Here is a 12,668-nt window from a genome sequence, read left to right as displayed (position 1 = left end):
TGAAGTCACTCTTTACACGCTACAGTAAATATTTCAACTGAAGACCTTTTGGTTAAATATGAATATTTCAGAATCTTGCCTTTTTCATGTCTTATATCTTATCAGTGCTGGCTTGTTAGGATTTGATGCCCCCTTCAGAGAACTTCAGAAGGCTTGATATCAAACAGAAATCAAAAGAAAAATCAAAAAGGCTTGCTATATAAAGTGATTGTGGTTCTGGCACCCTAAACATGATGGTTTAGAGAATTAGCTTGAGCCAAGATTTGATTCTGACACGCGATTAAGTGTGTGTGTGTGTGTGTGTGTGTGTGTGTGTGTGTGTGTGTGTGTGTGTGTGTGTGTGTGTGTGTGTGTGTGTGTGTGTGTGTGTGTGTGTGTGTGCTTAAATGAGTGTGTATGTATGTCCTAGGCAGAAGAATACAATGACTGAGAGAATATGATCAGTACAGCCCTAAGGTCCTGGGATTCACTGAGTGAATCAGTGAACATTTGCTTTGTAAAATTTCAGTACAAATTCACAGCTGATAGAACAGAATATTTTGACGTACAATATATGATGTCTCTGTGAACTCATGGCTGTTTTAAAATATGATTAAATTCATCAAGGAGTAATGTGCTTTAGTGGATAATTATGTGAAGAACATAGGAACATTTGGATTAGAGCAGTGGGAATTGTGCATGCATGTACAGTATTGTTGATGCCTTTTCCTCATTAAATGTTTGTGCACAGGCCTGAGAATGACTTGGAATGGGTATCATTTACACATTATTATTCACTTCTAAAAGAAAACAAAAATAGCATGTGTTATTCATCTGATCTGAAATGCAATGCACAATGTAGTCTATTGTCTGGGAATGTGACAAATAAGATGCCAAGAGCTTTGAGCGTTGGCTGATATATGATACAAAGCCGATACTTGTGTACTCAAAGAAACTGACTAAAGTTATCCAAAATGTCACTGGTGTGATGGCAGGCTTTATTGTCCCATGTTCACCTACAAGATATGAGTTGTGTCTGTCATTTATAAGAACTAATTTTTTCTAATCAACTAATTTTACAGTTGATTAGAATGATAAAATTTTTTTTATATTTGGCACAATACCAATCCAGCTACCTCATGAATACAGTGGTGAATATAAAAGTGTCGTTAATGTCACAACCCTTAACAATATTAATGATCTGACCATCCGATGTGGGTTTCAAGCTTTGAAAAAGGAAAAATAAGCCGAGAAGTGTAGTCAGGAGGCACACATAGTCTCATAGTCTTCTGATCTAGAACTTCTGCTGGAGGCAGCTCAAGGCCTGTAAAATAAACCACCTCTCTCTCTCTCTCTCTCTCTCTCTCTCTCTCTCTCTCTCTCTCTCTCTCTCTCTCTCTCTCTCTCTCTCTCTCTCTCTCCCTCTCACTTTCTCTAAAATCTTTTCTGAGATGAGTGGGCAGGAAATTTGGAAATAGGTCAAATCTGTGTAGAGAAAACATTCTTCCCAGTAGACAAGCAAGTGACATTTTCCTTTGAGAGCAGAACAAATATTGGTTAAAATTGCTATAGTCAAGATGTGTCATCGTATTATATCTTTATGAGCTTTATTGGCATCATATAATACTCAAATATATTACACGTATAAGTTTTTGATGGTGGTTAAGAGGGTGATCTGAAACCTTACAATCACTCATCTGCTCTCATATCAAATCAGTTGGCACATGAGCTCATTGTCATCGTTCTTATCCAGAGAGATGGTGACGGAGAGGAAGAAGCAGTTCTCACTGCTGTGTGTAGTAATGAGCTCATGTCTGTCCCCTCTCTCTGCTCTGCACAGCCTGCTGTTTCAGAGAGGGAGATAATCAGTACGCAGCCATGCTTCCGTTGATTGTGCCTCTTTGCTCCCTCCTTCCACTCCTCTTTGCTGTACCGCCCTGATAAGCAGCTCTGAGAGTCTATGAGCAGGGCTGTGGCCCATTACTGACTTGCATGTGTATTTTCTGTGTGCATATGTGAGTCTGCACGCATGCATGATACAATAAGAACAGATGTCCAGTGAAAAGACCAGCTCTTCTCTGCATCCGTGGTCCTCCCTAGTTGTCATGGAAACACTGCTGCCTGTGTGTAGTAGAGCCATACAACCCTTCTGTTTGTACTCCTCTGCTGTGTTTAGGCCATCACCAGCTTCAGAGTGTGGAAATATCTACAGTTAGAATCAAAAGCCTATTTATTCACCAGTGCTTATCATTTAAATGGAATAATACAAACCACAACACAGCCATATGATGCCCAGAGAACATACATAACATACATCATGGTGGTCTGATAATAAAATGCATGGTTCATTTATTTATTTTTCATTCATCTTTAGTAACATGCTTTATCCAAGTCAGAGTGGATCCGGGGCCTACATTTACCAGGAACACTGCATTTGTGGTGAAAATATACTAAATATACTATAAATAATTTCTTCATACTATTTATTTCATCACAATACCCTGTTGCAAAACAAAAATCCCTAATGTATAATAATGAATAATATGAAAATTCTATCTTTAAATATAAGCATTGAGTTCCTTTATAGAAAGTTAACTAAAGTTTGACTCTACAGTTTTGACTCTCAGTCGTTATGACATATTTTGATAAAAACTAAAGTTAATGCTCTCAAAAGACATTCTCTCTTTCTACCCATCCAGAGGAATCCAGAAATTATACCAGCTCCGATTGTCTTCTGTGCCATGACGATTTTGGACCTCCACTGAGATGAGGCCGACTCTGTGAGGATTCTGAGGCATCTAGAGATTTACCGGCTCCAGTTGGACTCTGCTAAATTAAGAGCATATGACAACTCCATGTGGTCTTTGAGGACAACAACCTCCTCATCAATCACACCCTCCAGTCCATTTTACAATATCAAAACATATTATACACAATCACATTACACTTTTTACAATGTTATCAAAAGAATAAATACACTTCAATTTGAGTCATTACACTTAGTTTTCATTACAGATCATACATTTTTTTTTACCATCTTTTTAAAATAAGATATATTGCTTATTTGTCTTATACACATTGACAGTTCCCCTCCTTGAACCGCCACCTTATTGTGGTGGAGGGGTTTGCGTGCCTGAATGATCCTAGGAGCTATGTTGTCTGGGGCTTTCTGCCCCTGGTAGGGTCTCCCAAGGTCCTAGGTGACAGGCCAGACAAAGAGCGGTTCAAAAACCCTTATGAAGAAAATTATGACAAGGTCCGTGACGTCGCCCGGTATGGCGCAGCCGGGGCCCCACCCTGGAGCCAGGCCCGGGGTTGGGGCTCACATGCGAGCGCCTGGTGGCCGGGTCTTACCCCACGGGGCCCGGCCGGGTTCAGCCCGAAGGAGCGACGTGGGGCCGATCTCCTGTGGGCCCACCACCTGCAGGAGAAACCGTAAGGGGCTGGTGCAATGTGGATTGGGTGGCAGTCGAAGGCGGGTGCCTCGGCGACCCAATCTCCGGACACGGAATCTGACTCTAGGGACATGGAATGTCACCTCGCTGGGGGGGAAGGAGCCTGAGCTGGTGCGGGAGGTTGAGAGATACCGACTAGAGATAGTTGGGCTCGCCTCCACGCACAGCTTGGGCTCTGGAACCCAACTCCTCGAGAGAGGCTGGACTCTCTACTACTCTGGAGTTGCCCACGGTGAGAGGCGGCGGGCTGGTGTGGGCTTGCTCATAGCCCCCCAGCTCAGCAGCCATGTGTTGGAGTTCACCCCGGTGAACGAGAGGGTCGTTTCCCTGCGCCTTCGGTCTCGGGGAGAGGTCTCTCACTGTTATTTGTGCTTATGGGCCAAATGGCAGTGTAGAGTACCCGACTTTCTTGGCGTCTCTGGGAGGGGTGCTAGAAAGTGCCCCGACTGGGGACTTCGTCGTTCTACTGGGGGACTTCAACGCTCATGTGGGCAGCGACAGTGACACCTAGAGGGGCCTGATTGGGAGGAACGGCCCCCCCGAACTGAACCCGAGTGGTGTTCTGTTATTGGACTTCTGTGCTAGTCACAGTTTGTCCATAACAAACACCATGTTCAAGCATAAGGGTGTCCATCAGTACACATGGCACCAGGACACCCTAGGTCGGAAGTCGATGATCGACTTTGTGGTTGTTTCATCTGACCTCCGGCCGTATGTCTTGGACACTCGGGTAAAGAAAGGGGCGGAGCTGTCAACTGATCACCACCTGGTGGTGAGTTGGGTCTGATGGCAGGGGAGGAAGTTGGACAGACTTGGCAGACCCAAACGTACTGTGAGGGTCCGTTGGGAATGTTTGGCAGAGTCTCCTGTCAGAGAGATCTTCAACTCTCACCTCCGGCAGAGCTTCAACCCCGAAGGTCCTGATTCCCCATCCCCGAACCCGGTGGTGGACCCCGGAAGTAAGGGATGCCGTCAAGCTGAAGAAGGAGTCCTATCGAGCCTGGTTGGCTCGGGGGACTCCGGAGGCAGCTGATAGTTACCGGAGGGCCAAGCGAGCTTCAGCCCGGGTGGTTGCAGAGGCAAAAACTTGGGTCTGGGAGGAGTTCGGTGAGGCCATAGAGAAGGACTATCGGTTGGCCTCGAAGAAATTCTGGCAAGTGCCTCTGGACTGGCAGACTGGGGTGGTGGTCCCTCTGTTTAAGAAGGGGGACCGGAGGGTGTGTTCCAACTATAGGGGGATCACACTCCTCAGCCTCCCCGGAAAAGTCTATGCCAGGGTACTGGAGAGGAGAATTCGCCCAATAGTCGAACCTTGGATTCAGGAGGAACAATGCGGGTTTCGTCCTGGTCGTGGAACACTGGACCATCTCTATACCCTCACCAGGTTGCTGGAGGGTTCATGGGAGTTTGCCCAACCAGTCCATATGTGTTTTGTGGATATGGAGAAGGCATTTGACTGTGTCCCTCGCGATGGCCTGTGGGGGGTGCTCTGGGAGTATGGCGTCCGGGGCCCTCTGTTAAGGGCTGTCCGGTCCCTATATGACCGGAGCAGGAGTTTGGTTCGCATTGCCGGGTGTAAGTCAGACTTGTTCCCGGTGCATGTTGGACTCCGCAGGGCTGCCCTTTGTCACCGGTCCTGTTCATTATTTATATGGACAGGATTTCTAGGCGCAGTCGGGGGCCGGAGGGAGTCAGGTTTGCGGACCACAGGATTTCGTCTCTGCTTTTTGCAGATGATGTTGTCCTGTTGGCTTCTTCAAATCAGGACCTTCAGCATGCACTGGGACGGTTTGCAGCCGAGTGTGAAGCGGCGGGGATGAGAATCAGCACCTCCAAGTCCGAGGCCATGGTTCTCAGCTGGAAAAGGGTGGCTTGCCCTCTTCAGGTTGGTGGAGAGTTCCTGCCTCAAGTGGTGGAGTTTAAGTATCTTGGGGTCCTGTTCACGAGTGAGGGAAGGATGGAGCGGGAGATCGACAGGTGGATCGGTGTATCTTCTGCAGTGATGCGGTCGATATACCGATCTGTTGTGGTGAAGAAAGAGCTGAGCCGCAAGGTGAAGCTCTCTATTTACCAGTCAATCTACGTTCCTACCCTCACCTATGGCCATGAGCTTTGGGTCATGACCGAAAGGACAAGATCCCGGATACAGGCGGCCGAAATGAGTTTCCTCTGCAGGGTGGCTGGGCGCACTCTTAGAGATAGGGTGAGGAGCTCAGTCACTCGGGAGGAGCTCAGAGTAGAGCCGCTGCTCCTCCACATTGAGAGGGGTCAGCTGAGGTGGCTCGGGCATCTGTTTCGGATGCCTCCTGGACGCCTCCCTGGGGAGGTGTTCCGGGCATGTCCAACCGGGAGGAGGCCCCGGGGAAGACCTAGGACACGCTGGAGGGACTATGTCTCTCGGCTGGCCTGGGAACGCCTCGGTATTCCCCCGGAAGAGCTGGAGGAAGTGTCTGGGGAGAGGGAAGTCTGGGCATCCCTGCTTAGACTGCTGCCCCCGCGGCCCGGCCCCGGATAAGCGGTAGAAAATGGATGGATGGATGGACATTGACAGTTGATTCCAAGCTACTGAGGATCTAAATAGTACAGTTCTCCTCATACAATTTGACTGTGCAAAAAGAACAACTAGATCACCAGAGCTGGTTCCTCTCAAGGTTTCTTCCTTTACCATTCAAGTCACCTCAGACTTGCTCATTGGGGATAAATACAAACACATTTAAATATTATATCTTTATCTAATATATACTTTGTTCAGTCATGTTGTAATTTCACCGCAATGCCAAATACTTTCTTCTTCTCATATACCATTTTAAAAAAATCATATATTGATCTCAAACCTAAAGACATCTTTTATTGAAGTGTCCATTCAGCTAGAATCATTAATTTTAAACATATTTCTCAGAAACAGAGCAACTAAAGAAAAATCTGGTGGCTGTGTTATGGTGTAAGAATTTTGCTGGGATATTTTGGGTCCACTTAAAAGGAAGAGTCCCTGCAAATCAAGTAAAATACAAATCATGTACTTCTGCATAATCCTCTATATCATAGAGACAAAAACATTACTGTGCATAAAAAGGAAACTTTTTAATAACATGAAAACTGTTATGTTTACTCCTAAAATGTGTCTGTATCTCTCCAGCACCATATGAATCTTTCCTACTATTATTTTTATACTGTAATATAGTATACAGGTTTTTAAATTGAAATCAATTGCTTGTTCAGTACTTAGGTGACGTATCACGGGATGTGTACAGAAGTACAACAATGCTACACTAATCATGTGAAATGTAATATGTAGGTTGGATCAACAGATCTAAAGAGTGTACACCGAGCTTTAACCTAGCATTTAAAGGAACATATTTTGGTGGTTCTGGTGGTTTTAATGGAATTAAAATATTTGCTAAGTGAAGGTTTTGCAAATGTTACCTTGGCTGGGTGTGCTTGTTTGTGATCTTATTTAGATAGATATTAACCCTGAGGGGAGCTAATGGGTTTCTTGGCAGACTTGACATCACCTTGTAGTGTGTGTCCTTGGAAAGAGAGGCAGCACAGCCAAATGAGGTGAAGTGGCAACAGAAGAGACAAATTTCTTCTAGAAATGGTGGAGTTATAGTAACATAAACTAAGCCAAAATATGAGGGGAAATTCCTCTATAGAAGCTACATGTATTTGTGTTACTACTCTTAAGTGCCATGTCAGCAGTCATGCAATCTTTTTCCTGTGAGATGAACAGCAAATGAGAGTAACACAGGCGGTGTTCTGGCTGTGACCTAAATCTGTCACATGACACTTCTTTCATAACCTTTACCAATTACTTTCACCTAAAATATAATGTTTTTATTCGCATATAGAGTTATGGTTAGATGTCATACATAAATGTGTAACCTGTAGTAACTCAGCATATATACAGTGAACTAGATAGATTGTTTTCTAGCATTAATACTGTTTAACTGAGCACTAATTTTACAATGCTGAATATAGGAAATATAAAAGCTGCACTGGAAAAACACTGACTTCAGTGGACAAAACAGCATCTAGCTTCCTATACATTGTGGAGAAAAAAGTATTCGGACATGTTTGCTTTTGTGAAGAGCTAAAATTGATCCACAATGCAGGAAAAGGTGGGTCACCTCTTATCTTGAATGTTGGAAACCTGGCGTCTGAATACTCTTCTCCTACCAGTTTCTTTATAAAAACACTCTTTGTTTATGAATATATTGTTGTTCATATTTATTAAGTATTAAGTCATAATACATCATTTGTGTGATTAAATGCACTGGCAGCATATTAAATATAACAAAAAAGTGTCTAAATACTCATTTCCCCCTCACTGTGTCTATTCTTATATCTATTTCAGTAAAGATTTCAGTAAAGTCCATTTGTTCATCCATCCATCCGTCCAACTATCTATCCATCCAGTATTACTCATTTTTATGAATTAATTATTGCATTTATTTTAATGAATAAATCGTAATTTTTTTGCTTAAAAAGTAGAAAGTCATAGTTGAAGTGTGTATGTTTGTGTGTGTGTGTGTGTGTGTGTGTGTGTGTGTGTGTGTGTGTGTGTGTGTGTGTGTGTGTGTGTGTGTGTATACTGTATGTGTGTGTTATATTAAGGTTTTTTTAGTTCAGAAAAATACTTTCTATATTGGATAAAGGATTTCACTATTCATGTATTATTTCCAATTTATCTCAAAATAATACACCTTGAACCCTTTTTTACTTTCCTCAACATTTTTAACTGGGTGTATTCCTGCCTTGTGCTTGACATGAAAGACATGTTACTGAACTTTTATACTGCCTCTAGGAGCACAGTAGGAAACTAATATGCTACAGAAGATGAAAAACCGTAGGCACTAATACAGTGTTTGTCTGATCGAATAAGCCTTTCAGTCAGTGTTTATTCAGTATTTCAGTCCTAGTGGGGAACATTGTCTGATCCCAAGCTGGAGAGCTTAATTTCCTGTTCATGGTTCATTAAAAGTGACCTACATAAGTTTAACATCTAAGGTGAACCTTGTTTGCAGTTTTGTGTGCTTCTAGATTTGACCAGTTTTAATTATCGGCACCTGGTGTGTTAGCTTTAGAAGGATTAAAGAAACTTTTACTTCAGTTATACACTAAGTCAGTGTGTGCACAGTGTAATTTAACAAAAAATAATTCTGACTATTTGATTAAGATAAGCAACATGTGATGTTAATTTTCAAGCAATTTTCCTTTTAACAAATTTTGGTTCTTAACAAAAAGTCCCAAAAATTCGGGGTGTGACATGACGTCTTGTACTTTTTGCCTGATTGGAGTGGCCTAATGGCAGTTTTGTTACGAGTTACACCATGTCCTAAAGAAGATTAGAGCAAGATAGCAACACCAGGCCATGACCTCCTGCAGAGGACATGTGCCTAAGGGCCAAAGGCTATGCTAATCATTATATAATAGGAGGACACTGGAGGCCGTCTAGTGTCTAGACCAATGGTCACAAAGCTGGCCTGAGGCTACTTCTTTATCTTACATATCACCCCGGCTGCTGAATTAAGAAGAGGCTCAAGAGAACATTGTCTAGAAGTAGGGCTCCGTGTGAGACCAGAGTCTGGTCTATAGCATGGGGTGAGTTTATGATTCACAGAGGATGATGATATTAGGGAAACTTAAGTAAAGTATTCTCCCAGTAAGGAAACCAAGTGAATGAAGAATATGGACTGTTATCTGTGTGGTTTTTATTACTTGGTTAATCCCCTTTAATCATTTTTAAGCTATTTTAAGAAAAAGATTAGACTGTGCAAATTAAAAGGTTTTTTTTAGGAGTATTACTTGTCACACTGTATGAGATTATCCTAAAATCTTGTCTGAATTCTACAGTCGAATAAGAGAGATTATATAATTGTACAATAAAGGTCTTATAATGATAGACCTTTGATTAAAGGAAATTACTATGCTACTTCAATAATTATCACATTCTGCTCTCGTACAGAAAATAGAGTTGTATTAACAAAACCATGGTACAGAGAGAGCTGGAGGTTATAAGGATTTATTTCTGTCCATTATAATACAGTATTTCATTCATGTTTCACCATTGACACTACAGTAACTGGAGCTCTCCCATAAGATTGCTGTAATCCTATACATCCTCCTATTGAGAGCTTTTAAATGAATATCATTGCAATCTTCACAAACTGAGATTTTAATTAAAACTACAGCATTTGAACATTGTCTGTCGTTGTCTTAGATTCCAAAACTTTAACTGTCAACATTTCCATTTCCGTGTTACATTTACATTTTTTCTTATTAAAAATGGAAATAAGCAGTCAGGTGTATGTATACAGTGTATGCAACACTGCAACCTGTTTTGGTCTTTAACTACATGTACAATACAATAAAGTATGCTGAATCATTTTGGATAACGATGTGTCATCACTGATTCATGTCCCTAGAATAAGTACATTGTCATCCTTGACCAGTGTGTTCGGATGCCTGTGAGTGGGTGGCAATCCCTTGTACTGTGTGTAAACCTGCTCTTGTCAGACAACATACTCACAACACTCTATGTAAATATTAACTTTATAGGTTTAGATGACATTGTTTGAGGCCACCCACTGTGGATAGATCCATATATCACTTTTTTTTTCAGCAAAATAAATAGACATTGATGACACAATGATGAGTCCGAATTCATATCTCAGGCAAGTTATCAGCAGTACTGCACTGTTACTCTCCATGCTGCGATCATGCACAGCACATTATCATTTATTATTTTGCTACTTGGTCTATTGTATCTTGCTAGTGCAAGAACTTGATGACTGGTGTGGAAATAAATCACAAACACAGCACATGCAGCCTTGACCCAGTTTAGACAGAATGTGTCACCATCAAACATGGAGCTCTTTCTCTATGTGCTATATAAGCATTCGTTTTAAATGCTCTATTTGTTTACTGTCTCTTGTTTGAATTAAGATGTTAATTCAGGTTTTAAAGAACTCTAGAACTAAAAGAAATTATGAGATAAAATGTATAAGTGGTGCATTACTTTTTAAAGTGATTCCAACAGGAAAAATGACATGAGATCAGTTCTGATAATAACAACATAGACTTACTCACCAGTTATTAGAGGATACTGAACTGGCACACTAAGCTATCCACCTATCTAACTGATAGGCTTAGTTAATTTTATTAATGAACAAACACATGTTTAAATGTTTGGTACTACTAAACAATCGCTGATACCAGAGACTCCAGTAGCACTTGTATTTACCTTGTCATTTACTAGTAGTCAACCAGCTGTCCATCTATTAGGGATATCATAAGGGAAAAATGTTTACTGTTCAATTTAATGACAGTACAGATGAAGAGATAATTTAATTCCAGTAGTCACTTGGGCACAACATTTATATACATGGCATGTTTTTATATTAATCCTCTATGCAGTATGCTATTTTTTAACCTTTGTTGTACCCTAAATGGTACATTTCTTGTAAACACCATAAAGTATTGTTTTTTTCTGATATTTTATGCAAAGAGCATGCTCCATAGATGTGATCTCGCTTCTCCTTATCAAGGCATGTACTGCTTTTCTATCGCTGCCACTCATCTCCCTATACAGCATGAGGTCAGGAACATGTGGAGTGCATAAATATGCACAGTATGATATGAATCTGCTCTGTCTCTCTGTTACACACAGGGGGCAATGAATTGACTTTGTAACCTTGATTGTGGCTGCTGGCTCTCATACAGTACAAATGGCATTTGGCTGTCTTACCTTACATTTGACATAACTGATTTTTCCTTCTATAAATCTCTATCTAAAAAAAACGAGGGAGGGTGTGAACACATCTGAGCACTGACTGATACTGGAGAGCAAAACAAAGAAACAACCCAACAAAACTCAGTGTCAGTAATTACATTGTAATTATCATTAAGTTTATGTGTTAAGTAATAAATGTGACTACACCCGACCCTGATCAGAAGGTTAATAAAACACCATGACTAAATAAATAGATCATTATAGGCCTGTTTAATGATTTCATTTAAGAAAAAAATCATCCTTTATACTCTATTTAATCCTATATACTCTTTATACTCCGTACTCTTATTAAACTGCCATATTTTTGGTGGCATCCCTAATAAAGACGGTTAACTGATGTTAACTATATACACGTCTAATTTTAGCTTTGCCAATATATTGATCGATTTTATATGATATTAATGTACTCAAATCACTGAGGATTGAGGATTGAGCTCCACAAATCCAGTCAGGAGCAGGTGAAATGGGGGAAGGGGGCAGGACTTTCAGTCAGCATCTGTTAATATTAATATTTCAAAGCATCTGTGCAGATCATTCCAGATTAAGATATTGATTAAGCCATGTCAGATTTGGGGGGAAAAAATGACCATTATGACATATTTTGAATTAAAAAATGTGTAAAGGTCTGGCAATACTACTCAGTCAGAGTAAACACCACTAGATGCCATGTGTAATATCATGTAGAGATAATAAAATCATTATATCATACAATATGTATGCCTATATGATTATAGAAATGAAATCCACATCCATCAGCCATCCATGTTATTTTATTATAGAAATAATAATAAAATAAAGGATATATGGTGATATAATTAATAGTGTTGTGATTAATTTGCCACAGTACATCTTTACTAGGCTCCTTTGTTTCTTATTACATTAAGCAGCTGCTGCTGATGCAAACCTAAATATTGTGTTATACAATATTCTATATCTTGTATTGTGGATGTGGAAATGAAAACTATTTTGACTTTACGTTTGGTCAGCGTTAACATGAGGAATGCTGATGATTTTTTGTTCTTTCAGTTTTAAATGTCATCTCAGCTTTCTATATCCTATTTCATGTCAGTAAACTGTGATTGCAGTGTCTTGTGATAGATGTTACAAACTGTTTACAATAATGAAAACATCTGGTTTCTGTACAGTAATGTGTCCCTTATTTTAGCTCAATACATTGAGCAGTGTACAGTATATCAGCACTGTTTTGAGCTGTCTGCTTTTCTTCACGGCTGTTACTAACCACACTGACCTACACACTTAACCCCATGATCTGAACTATTCTTCACCTCAGACTGCTTCATGCCCCAGAGGAACAAGAAGATAAACACTGTCAGGTAGAAAGTAAACAGAGAGGAATCAGCAGCACAGTAATCATCAACATAAGATGTCATCAGCTTGCTGCTTTCTACTGTTTTCTACTGCTGATAAATTGTGAAATGGAA

This window comes from Tachysurus fulvidraco, chromosome 24, assembly GCF_022655615.1.
Source record: "Tachysurus fulvidraco isolate hzauxx_2018 chromosome 24, HZAU_PFXX_2.0, whole genome shotgun sequence".
In the NCBI taxonomy this organism is placed as follows: domain Eukaryota; kingdom Metazoa; phylum Chordata; class Actinopteri; order Siluriformes; family Bagridae; genus Tachysurus; species Tachysurus fulvidraco.
The sequence above is the reverse complement of the archived record's forward strand: the minus strand, read 5'-3'. Positions refer to the sequence as shown.